Genomic DNA, 12,058 nt, shown 5'->3' on the forward strand with positions numbered 1-12,058 from the left:
ATAATAAAAAAAAATTTAAATTGATATTATTATTGATGAAAAAATTAAAAATTTAATAAAATTGTGTTATGCCGGGATAAATACTAGGGCTTCATGCGGTACGAGACGAGACGAGATTCGACGAGTCTCGGTATCGGTCTCGCTCGTTCGCACCAGGTCTCGGTCTCGGTCTCGGTCTCGCAATTTTAAGATTTTAGGTCTCGGTCTCGGTCTCGGTCTCGGTCTCGTCTCGCAAGTCTCGCCGGGTCTCGCTTTTATACTAATATTTATTCGTCCAAGTAAAGTAAAAAAAGTGATTGAATAATACCATGTATATCAAATTCGTGTAAAATAAAAACAATTAATATTGTATTACCTAATTTTTTAAAATTATAAAATAAAATAATGCAATAAATATTGAATTATATTAATTAATAAATTGATTAATAATAAATATTAATAAAATTGATTAATCATACAAAATTATCGAATATTTTACGACGTTTGTTTTATTTTCATTTATTAAATTCATAAAAAATTTGATGTTTTCTTCAACGTGACCACAGAGGAACTGAACAACTTCAAGGATGAAGCATCAGAACGTCTAATTGTGTAAACAAATACATTAGACATAATCTTTTGTTTCCAGAAAAAATAAAAATGAAAGACAAACGATGTTCAAAGTGAATCTTGAAAATTTAAAATCGTTAAATTAGTCTGAAAAGTCTTTAGAAATGCCATAAACAAATAGTATATTTTCTTTTTTTTTTCTTTTACTTCATCGATATGTTTTTGAGTAAATCATTGCTTTGAAACATCAAATACAAAAATATCAGTTGAGGAAAATATAATTGGCGTAACTTATTCACAATTTTCATTGATACATAAGGCTTGTAAATATCTTGTGACTCTGGCGTCAGTGCCCTACTGTGCAGTGTCTTACTGTGGGAATATAACAGTTCTTTTCAATATGATTCGATACGGTAAGAGGAAAAAAAAAAATATTATTTAAAATTTTCAGAGTCTCGCGAGACTAGCGAGACTTTCAGTCGATACTCTCGGTCTCGGTCTCGGTATCGTTTTATTGATTCAAGGTGGTCTCGGTCTCGGTCTCGGTCTCGCGTCTCGCGAGACGACGCATGCGAGACCGAGACTAGTCTCGGTACCGCATGAAGCCCTAATAAATACAAGGAAAAGAAAAATAAAAGCTATAAATTATGATGTGAATTAATAAATTGGTGGTTTAATTCTTATGTAGATTTTTAATTTATTAAAGAAATTAAATTTATATATGTAATTTTAGAAATAATTTAAATACAAAATATGTACGAATCGGTGTGATAGTAGATTTTAAGAAATAAAAAATTTAAAAAAGAGAAAATTAAATAAATAATAAGATATATATAGTTGATGAAATATTCAATAAAATCTGGGCTTAGGGTTAGTTTTACACATTGATTATTTACACATTGATTATTTACACATTATTCGTACACAGTAAATATATACACATTTTTATTTTACACAATCTTTTTGTACACAAAATAGTTTTACACATAAATATTTTACACAATTAATTTTACACATAATAATTTTACACATAATAATTTACACTAAATAGTTTTACACATAAATATTTTACACATTTAATTTTATACATAATAATTTTACACATAATAATTTACACTAAATATTTTACACATAAATATTTTATACATTTAATTTTACATATAAATATTTTACACATAATAATTTATACCAAATATTTTACACATAAATATTTTATACATTTAGTTTTACACATAAATATTTTACACATTTAATTTTACACAGCATAGTTTTACACATAATAATTTACGCATTATTATTTTACACATAATTATTTTACACATTAAAAATTACACATATAAAAATTACGCAAATTAATTAAATATATTACACATATTTATTTTAAAGGTAAAAGTTTTACACATAAAAAGCGTACACGGATTAGTTTTACACGGGGGTAATTTTTCTTTACACGAGCATTTCTTTTTTATCGACGCAACCTGGGGAATTTCGTGAAGGCATTTCACGTGTTAAAAAGTCTCTAGGTTGCGTAAAAATTAATGTAAATTATGTAAACAATCCGTGTATAATAATAAATTTACCTAAAACAAAATATAATAATATATTTAATTAGTACTTATTTCAATCACTATTATGTGTCAATTAATAAATAATATTAATATTAAATGAATATAATATTTATTATTAATATTAATGTTTATAATTTAATGTAAATATTGTAAAATAAAATATATTAATAAAATTTATAAAATGTTAAATTAATAATTATTATGTGTAAAAATTATTATGAATTAAATTTATATATATTATTAGTAAAATAAATATTAAAAATATTTGTAATGCATTTTTGTAATAAAATAAAATGTAATATAATTAGTGTAAATAATCATTGTATACTTTCAATGTGAAAATAAAATCTGTACGTAAAATAAATAAATAAAAATACACAAACACGTGTTTATATATAGACACAATTTTTGTTTTTTTTTTAATGTTATTTTTCATTAATTAAAATTATATTATTGAAAAAAAAAAAAAAATAGAGAAAATATTCCGCGTATTAAAATTTTAAATCGTTAATAAATTTTCATCTTTAAATGACAATTGATATATGTCTTCTCTCCTATATATATTAACAATATTAAGTGTGACTTAATTCGGAAAAAATAAATAAATAAATTACTGCACCCTTATTATTAAATAAAATATATAAATTTCAATATTATAAATAAATAAATGAAAATGTACATTTTAAATAATATATAAAACAAAAGAAATATGTATATGTAGATAAAAATAATAATAATAAATGCATAGATGAAACATTAAAAAATGCAAATTGTATATGTACGTGTTTCCTATTGTAAATAAAAAAATAAATAAAACCTTGTCCAAAGCAATAAATTAATCAAACAAAAATATAACATAAAATTTATTTATGTAAATTACAATTTTTTTTTAATATTCCTTTTATTTATTTATTTATTTTTGTACACAGAGAAAAATATGCTTTTTTTTTACCAATTATCGTGTGCCTGTAGAAAAATTGATTAAAAGTAAATCAAATTAATACATCAAATAAAATTATATATATTATTTTTTTTTTATAATGAATTTTGTGATGAAAAAAATTATTTTAAAAAATTTTTAATAAATGAGTATATAAAATTGTGATGATGCAGTGATGAATGATGATTTTAATCACAATTTTTCATCATATTCTGTGTGTCAAAGATTTGATCTTTGAATCGGGGTTGGCTTTACGAAATAAAGAGCTCTCGTATTTTTTTTTTTTTTTTTTTTTTTCAAGTAAAGATGATGATCTTTCGGTGGTCGTGCAAAAAACGAGTTCAAAATGAAAATATATAATAGAAAAAAAAGAGAGATAGTATAAGATATAGAGTGAAAAAATCTCGTCAGGCGTTATCCGCCATTAGTGTCGATAGAATCTTCTCGTTTGGGCTAATAGAGGGTGTATGAAATAGATTCAGTATGTTCAAACGATCTGCTGAGTGCTGAGGAAGAGGAACAAAAAAAAAAAAAAAAAACTAAAGATAAAAAAAAAGAAGAGGAATATATGTATACATAGTAAAAGCAATAGTATGCAATGACAACGTGACTATGTACCGATGATTGGTGGTGATATCAGAGGAAAACGTCGATATATATCTGCAGGGGTTGGGTATCTGTCCTCTATCCGCATTGAATTCGATTTTACCCATCAGACAGATAGACACTGTACACACACAAATACACATGCAAATATATATTTATTTTGCAAGTATATTACACATGTTCAAAACCACCCTCACCTCATTCACTCAACCCTCTTCGTGTTGCAATGATCCCTTATCAAACTTTTGAGTCGTTATATACACGAGAGCTTTTGATACTGATTTCGATACACTGTCTATAAATACATGTGTCTGACTATATATGGTTATTTCTACTTTGTCTCTAGCTATTTATTTTAGACAAATAAATATATATTTAATATAATTATCAATTTGTTTTTTTGCCATCAAAAAAATATCCAGTCATAATATGAAATGAATAAAAAAATATTTGATTGAAAATATGTCTAATTAAAATGTCGATTTTGCACGTGTTAATTTACGGATCGGTAATATGTATGAATAGTAAAATGAGTATAATATAATAAATATATGTGTAAGAGTTTCCGGCAAATCAGCAGGGGTTGTATACAAACAAGTTATTTAGCGTCATTTAATGGGAATCATCGAGGGATACGTTAACGGCACCACCTTCTATTCTACATTTGACAATTAGGGGCGGATTATTGACACCTGGTCGTGGACTCATGCTGTTTTTCGAGTCGTTGCCTTTCTTGCTTTCATCTACCTTTCTTTATTTCATTCAATTTTTTTATTTCTCCCATATATTCTACGTTTTTTTTTTTTTTTTTCTCTCCATGTACCTTATACTTTATCTTTTTTTATTATTATATTCATTCAGTACTTATTCTACCGCAATTCCGGTATTTCAATCTTTGACTCAACTCGACAACGTAATCCTGTCGAAAAAATATATTTTCCATCTGATAAAATGTCACTTGAAATAAAAATAAAATACATCTGTTTTTTTAAATAATTTTATATGTATATCTTTTAATAAACTTTATCTCTTTTTAAATCTTTATAAAATTTAAAAAATAAATTAATATATCCATCTTTTTTATTAGAGATTAAAAATATATTTTTTCGAAAATTTTTGTTTTATATTTTACATTTATGCATGCGTATGAAAAGATGTAGTTATATATATTATTTTTCATTGTTATATATATATTTATAAAGGTGTTAAAATTGAGGTGTGAGTTAAAATTTTTGTATACATATTGTATATAGTCTAGAATAATTGGTTAAAACCCGTAACTGATGAGCGAACTCTGAGTTATTATGCGAAAGACCCTTGGATTTTTGGGCAATAGGGCTTTACTGTACACGGTTCAACACCTCTTCATTACCCTCTTGAATCATGGTGCGAATACTATCCGCCCGCACGATTCACTGACTATATACTACTGTCTCTATATATATATCACTGTTTATATACATAATCTCACTCTTATTATTTATCTCACTCGTTCATTGATCCCTGTCATCATTGTCCTCAATATTACGATTATATTCAATATCCCTTATACATGTTTTATGTCATTGTGTATACGCATTTATTAATCCTTATTAAATTCCTCAATATCTATTCGTATCAATTGATCCAAAACATTCTATTTATCATGAATAAAAAAATACATTTATTAATTTTTTTTTTATTTTCCATCACGTTAATATATACCTACATAAAAAATTTTGAATTATATTTTATTATATTTAAAGAATTTAATTTTAGTTTTATTTAAAAAATATATTTTAAAACTTGTTATAATGTGGACAAAAAATTTTAATGACCCCAAAAATATACTAATCGATTTATAATTTTTTTTAGACGGTCTGTCTAGCTTTTTATCATAATTCACTCTTTCAAGAATTAAAAATATATATATATACTGATATATTTATATAAAACATATTATCAAGTTAGAATAAAATATATTATAAATTTATTATTTTATATTAACTATTATTTTATTATATTTATATATAGTGATGATTTGATTTTTTTTTCAAATGAACACAATCATATCAAATAATAATAATAAAAATAATTTATAAATTTTATGCTATTTTCAATAATATATTTTATATAAATAATAATAAGTAATATAACAATGACGACTTTAAATAAATATATAAAAATGTATATTTTTAAAACTCATTGAAAATATATACTGAATAATTTATATTATTTTTTTATTCACGCGTATCAACTTGAAATAATTTTATTTATAATAATAATACCATTAAAAATAAAAAAAATAAAAAATTCGGGAAATAAATAATAATTAAAATTGCGTGAATAATTTTATTCAAAAGATGAATATATATATAAAATTGTTTGATGCGTGCGAATTCTAGTAAATGTCTTTATCAGTAATGAAGTAAACACAGAAAAATGAAAAAAAAAACGTGTAAGTTGGATCTGCACTAGGGGGTTTTGAGTTGGCAATGATGTGCCATGTCGAGAGGGTTTTTCAACAAAGTGTCAGAGTAGTGGTGTTAGTATATATATATCAAACATGAAATAGCATTGCGCCTCTCATGAAGTAGTGTTTGAGATAAAAAAAAAAAAGGGGCATATACATTTTCGAATCTGTTTAATCTTGGTCCACGACGCGTAAGTGAAAGCTATCTTCGTGAATGTGAAATCAAACAAAGCTACAAACAGAAAGCATGAGTCAAAGTTTTCACGTCAACTGTGTAGTAAGGAGTTGGTTATAGAGTATATGTTGAAAATAATATAAGGGTTGTATATATATATATGCAGTATATAAATGTGGAATGAGAAAGGTAATAGAAATATAAGGGGGTGAGAAAGTGAACACCCCAAGGCGTGTATACTTCGAGTGCTTTTGATGTGATACCGACGCATTACTCAACTTTATATATTGTATATGTCCTTGTGAAACACAGTAGATGCGATCATGTCATCACTTCCAAGTGTTTATAAACCTCAAAAATTTTTCTTTTTAGTTATTCTCTTTTTTTATTATTTCAAACATATATATTTTTCCATTCTTTTATTATTCTTTTTCGTCTTTTTTTTATTTTTTGCACACTCCTTAATTTTTTTATTTTATTTTATATACCCTCTATATTTTTCTTTCTTTATATTCTTTTTTTTTATTATAATTATAATAACCTCATCTCACACTTATAAAAAAAAAAAAAAAACCACTCACCTTACGCGGTACTTTTCTTCATTTCACCGCGACAAGTGTCTTTCTATCTGTGATAAAAAAATATATTTTTTTCTCTTCTTTATTTTACTTTTGCAACGTTCGAATTTTTTGCAATTAATATTTCTCTTGGTATTGTATACTGAGAACCGAGACACTCCAATAAAAGTAGCAAAAAAGTAACAAAAGAAATATAAAAAAAAAAAAAGAGGATGAGGATATCCATGACAAAAAGGAAACAAAGACAAGTCAGCATTGTGTAATTGCCAATTAGGCTTTTTTTTTTTTTGACGTTTCTTGGACAAATACTATTTTTTTTTTTTTCATTTTTTATTTAATTGATTTTTATTGATGTATATTAAATTAATGAATATTTATTTTACTTTTTTTTTCAACTGTTGATAAATTTAAAACAAAAAAAATTGTTATCATTTATTTTTTATCTCTTTAATATTGTCCGGTATTATTTTTATTTTTGTTACATATATTCTCTTACGCAAATTTTCACATTATTTTTATTCGTAAAAATAAATATTCCATAGAGATTACACAAAATTTTTATTTATTTTTGTCCATTTTCCTATGTACATGTAAAGTCCGAAGCTCCATTGGGAGTAAAAGTTTAAATTATATATATGTATGAATACCAACAAAAGCGAATGATTGTATTTAAACACAAAAATAACGATGAAAAAAAAATAAACAAATAAAAAATATATACAGAATTAAATAACATATTGTAGTGATATTAGAGCAAACAAAAGTATTATTAAAAAAAAGCTTTGATATATCAATGACCATAGTACATGGTCATATTTTATGTTAAAAAAAAAAAATTGATGTTCAGACAAACAATATGCAAATAATTCAAGAGAAAAAATATAAAAGCAATAGAAATAAATAAATAAATAATTTGATATCCAATTTATTTAATTAATTATTATTTAAACTGAACCATCAAATTAGTTGAAGAATTAATAAAATAATATTTTTTATTTTCTGTATTGTATTTTTAGATTTAAATAATTTTTTAATGATAAATCATGTATATTTATCGAAATGTTGAGGTATATTTTTTATTTGTTCAGCTGAGCAAACAAGTAGTAAAATAATTTCCTCGAGGATACACTCTGACTAACGGCTGCGATCGTATAGTGGTTAGTACTTCACGTTGTGGCCGTGACAACCCCGGTTCGAATCCGGGTCGCAGCAGTCAGAATATTTTTTTTTTATTTTTTTTAACTCAATCAGACAAGTTTTTATTTACTTTGAATAATTATAAATTTTTATTAAGATTAGCAAAGATTTAAGAGGATAATTCTTTGATAAAAATTTTAAAATTATTGATTTTTAAACAATAAATGTTTCTTCTAAATTAAATTCAGTTTTAATTTTCATATTATAAATATAATTCTTTAACATCATCTAATCAAAAAAATTGAATCAACACAAACGGCAGCCTTAATATTCATGTATATTAAAAATTATTTAACAACAGTCTTTGCTGATAATCTTAGATATTAAATAAAGTGTGCGAAAAAAAAAATCTAGAAAAAAAAAAATAACACTGCCGAAAATATATCATCCCCAGTAGCTGCGATCGTATAGTGGTTAGTACTTCACGTTGTGGCCGTGACAACCCCGGTTCGAATCCGGGTCGCAGCAAGGAAAGCTCATTTTTTTTTTATTTTTTTTAACTGATCAATCAGACAAGTTTTTATTTATTATGAATAATTATAAATTTTTTATTAAGATTAACTAAAATTTACGAGAACAATTCTTTGATAAAAGTTTTAAAATTATGGTTTTTTTAACAATAAATGTTTCTTCTAAATTAAATTTAGTTTTAATTTTACATAATAAATATAATTCTTTAACATCATCTAATCAAAAAGATTGAATCAACACAAACAGCAGCCTTAATATTAATGTATATTAGAAATTATTTAACAAGAGTGTGTTGTAACAAATAACACCGTCGAAAATATATCCTCCCTAGTAGCTGCGATCGTATAGTGGTTAGTACTTCACGTTGTGGCCGTGACAACCCCGGTTCGAATCCGGGTCGCAGCAAGGAAAGCTCATTTTTTTTTCTAAATTTTTTAACTTATTTCTACTGTGCAATAACTATCTCAAAGATTTTTCACCAATTAAATAAATGAACTCAATATAGAATGATTTATGAAAAATTTTAATTTTAATTTTTTGCTTGCGTGTCAGTTTAATATTGAGGAAGGCAAAAGAGAAAGAGAAAAAAAAAAAGAGAAATGCTACTGTGTAAATACATATGCATACAGAGCCAATAGTGAATTGTATCTGTGGCTGTTGCAAGTTGCCCCTGGCTACTACTACTACTCATTTTGATAATTCGAGCGGACAACCGGCATTATGTTTATATACACCAATATTTTTCCACTCGGTTGATCAATCATGAATGAAAAGATAACATTTACTAGCTTTCACTTGTGTTTTCAAATCATTACGTGATTTTATTCATTTTTTTTTTTTTTTCTTTTAAATGGCTACATATTTATAAATTTAATGTTTTCATTTGTAAACACAACGCCGACACAGAAAACAGGAAAAGAAAAATTATCTATGTATATACGAATGTAAGTGTGGAAAATAAGAATTGGCAGGATATGAACCTGCAAGCCAGAAAGCCATAGGACAGGAAGAAAAGCTTCTGAATGAAAAAAAAAAAAATACGAAGATGAAGAAGAATCGAAAAGTGCTAGGCTTGAAGAAAAAAAAAAAAAAAAACTTGCTTTCCTTATTATATATATATATTTTTTTTTTCTTGGTGATGTTCAAGTTAAAAAGAAACCGACGAACCGGCTACTGTGGATTATAATAGCAAAAATACGGGTAAAAAAGGCACACAACAATGAATCACGTCCGGTGATAGAAAACGACGCGGGTGACACCAAGGTAAAGGTGCAGAGCGGCAATCTTTTTATATATACATGATGTTTTTATATATACAACAATATGCCGACTATTTTTCAAAACTATTACCAATCAATTGACACACGGATCATTTCACTAATTCCCATAACAATCCAATAGATTATGATTATATATTTAACTCGCCTCGTTAACCTCATTTATTTTTATATTTCTTCACAATATTTTTTTGAAAATTTTTTTTTTTCTTATTCTTTTCTTTAAACTATAATAAAACATTAAATATATTAAATGATTTTTTACGCAATGGATTTTATGATATACTCAAGATTGAACTTAAAGACAAATTTTTCAATTTTTATATATCTAATAAAGACTTTTTTTTTTTTTTTTCTTACTCAATTTTAATCTTGAGATTTGATCGATTTGACAGAGTAAAGAGGTTAATTGCATTTTCTATTCTTGAATAAAAAAAAAAAAATGTTAAGATTTATCTTTTATATACTACGTGGATGCTACCCTTATATTAAAAATATTTTTGAGATTAAGAATGATGGCAAATTTGTCGTTGGACAAGTTTTTATTATCATCATCATATTGAATGAGTATGATTTGGGTGCATGTTTTTTTTTTATTTTCTTTAAGTTAAATTGGTCTTGCTGACAGAATATTTGGTAAGGGTACGATTTAATTTAATGGGGGTAAAATGATGTTCACGCCTGTTGTGGGTTACTAAATCCTTGAAAGGGGAGCAAAAGACCGCGTGTCGATCGGTATTTAGTGGTGCCTGAGAGTGACACTACGGGGAATCCCTAGTTTTACTACCCTTAATAATAATAAAAAATATATATATAATCAGTTTTACAGAATTAAATGTTATTTTTAAAACAATTTGACTTTTTTTAATTATTTAAAAAGCTCTATGACTTTTTTACATAGTAGATTTCATTTTTTATAATTTACAATATAAACAAAAAAATTAATGACTTCTTTTTTGATTTTATTGTTTTGATATTTATATATTTTATTGTTTTATTTATATTATTATTTTTTTTTTTGAAAATAATATTGAGTAGATGCATATGGGTGGACAGGTTAAAATACATATAGAGATGAGAGAAACGCTTAGCGAGATTGCAGTCGACAATACAACAATACAAACGTGCGTGACACGCCCGATAGGGGCTGGAGCCTTTCGCAGACACTGAAAATCTCGCCAATTCAAAGGGCGGTTTGCCACACCCCCCTTTTTTTTCATATATACCAGTACATATTATTTTTATATATTCAACAAGAGCTTTTTTATATTCACGGCTCGTGCGACAATTCTAGAAGTGATAGAAACGAAAAAAAAAAAAAGAAAACAAAAAAAATTTGAATCCAAGAAAATACACAAAGAACAAGAAATCAAAAAAAAAAAATAATAATAATAAAAATATATTTTTTAATGAGAAAAATAATGATAATAATAAATGCAAAAATTTTGCATTTTTTATTTTATTTATTTTAATATATTTTTATTGTTGAGTAAGTATTATTATTATTTTTTTTTTTTTATCTATTTTTATGGATTTATAATTTTTGTACACGTGATTATTTCAACTGTGAGTAATTGAAATTTTTTTTAAGGTCTGTAAAGTTTACTCAGGACTGCGTTTTTGTATGGATATTTTTTTTTTTTTTTTATATAAGACTGCTGACAGAGACCAAGTGGACAATCATCGACATCCGGATTGCAATGATCAACAATACCAATGAAGAGATTATTCTGTTTACAGTTTCCCTTTTTATTATGTACTTGAGATCATGTACCTCCTGTTGTGTCTATAACTAGCATCAATGCTTTATTCAAAGCTCTATATATATATTTACCTCTATATCAAAAAAATAAATATATATATATATAAAAAAATAGGTATATATCTTTTTTTTTCATTTTTTAATCTCGAGGCTTGTCATTTGTTACGTCACGATTGATCTCAATCAGTTTGACAGCAACCCATGAATTTTTCATTCAACTAAAAATAATAATAATAATTTTTTTTTTTTTCTCATGTAAATGACAGGTGTTAAATTCACGCGTATATTTCACAATTTTATGCACAATGTTCAATGAGTTGTGTATAAATGAATTTTCATTTGATTGAAAATTTAAACATATATTTATTTTTTTTTTTTTTAATAATATTCATATTTTATTTATTTAAAACGAGAAACAAAAGGATATTTATAGCAGGCGTTAGTTTAAATTTAAAGGTTATTTTTTTTTTGTTATTCATTTTA

General features: G+C 25.2%; 3 non-coding genes across 3 annotated transcripts; all 3 read left to right on the plus strand.

The window, feature by feature from the left end:
- Positions 1 to 8,008: 8,008 nt before the first annotated feature.
- Positions 8,009 to 8,080, plus strand: Trnah-gug. The gene has a single exon. It is a non-coding gene; the product is annotated as a tRNA-His (tRNA).
- Positions 8,081 to 8,461: 381 nt separating this feature from the next.
- Positions 8,462 to 8,533, plus strand: Trnah-gug. Its single transcript has one exon. It is a non-coding gene; the product is annotated as a tRNA-His (tRNA).
- Positions 8,534 to 8,869: 336 nt separating this feature from the next.
- Positions 8,870 to 8,941, plus strand: Trnah-gug. Its single transcript has one exon. It is a non-coding gene; the product is annotated as a tRNA-His (tRNA).
- Positions 8,942 to 12,058: the final 3,117 nt, after the last annotated feature.

The sequence above is a fragment of the Aphidius gifuensis genome, linkage group LG4 (assembly GCF_014905175.1).
Source record: "Aphidius gifuensis isolate YNYX2018 linkage group LG4, ASM1490517v1, whole genome shotgun sequence".
In the NCBI taxonomy this organism is placed as follows: Eukaryota; Metazoa; Arthropoda; class Insecta; order Hymenoptera; family Braconidae; genus Aphidius; species Aphidius gifuensis.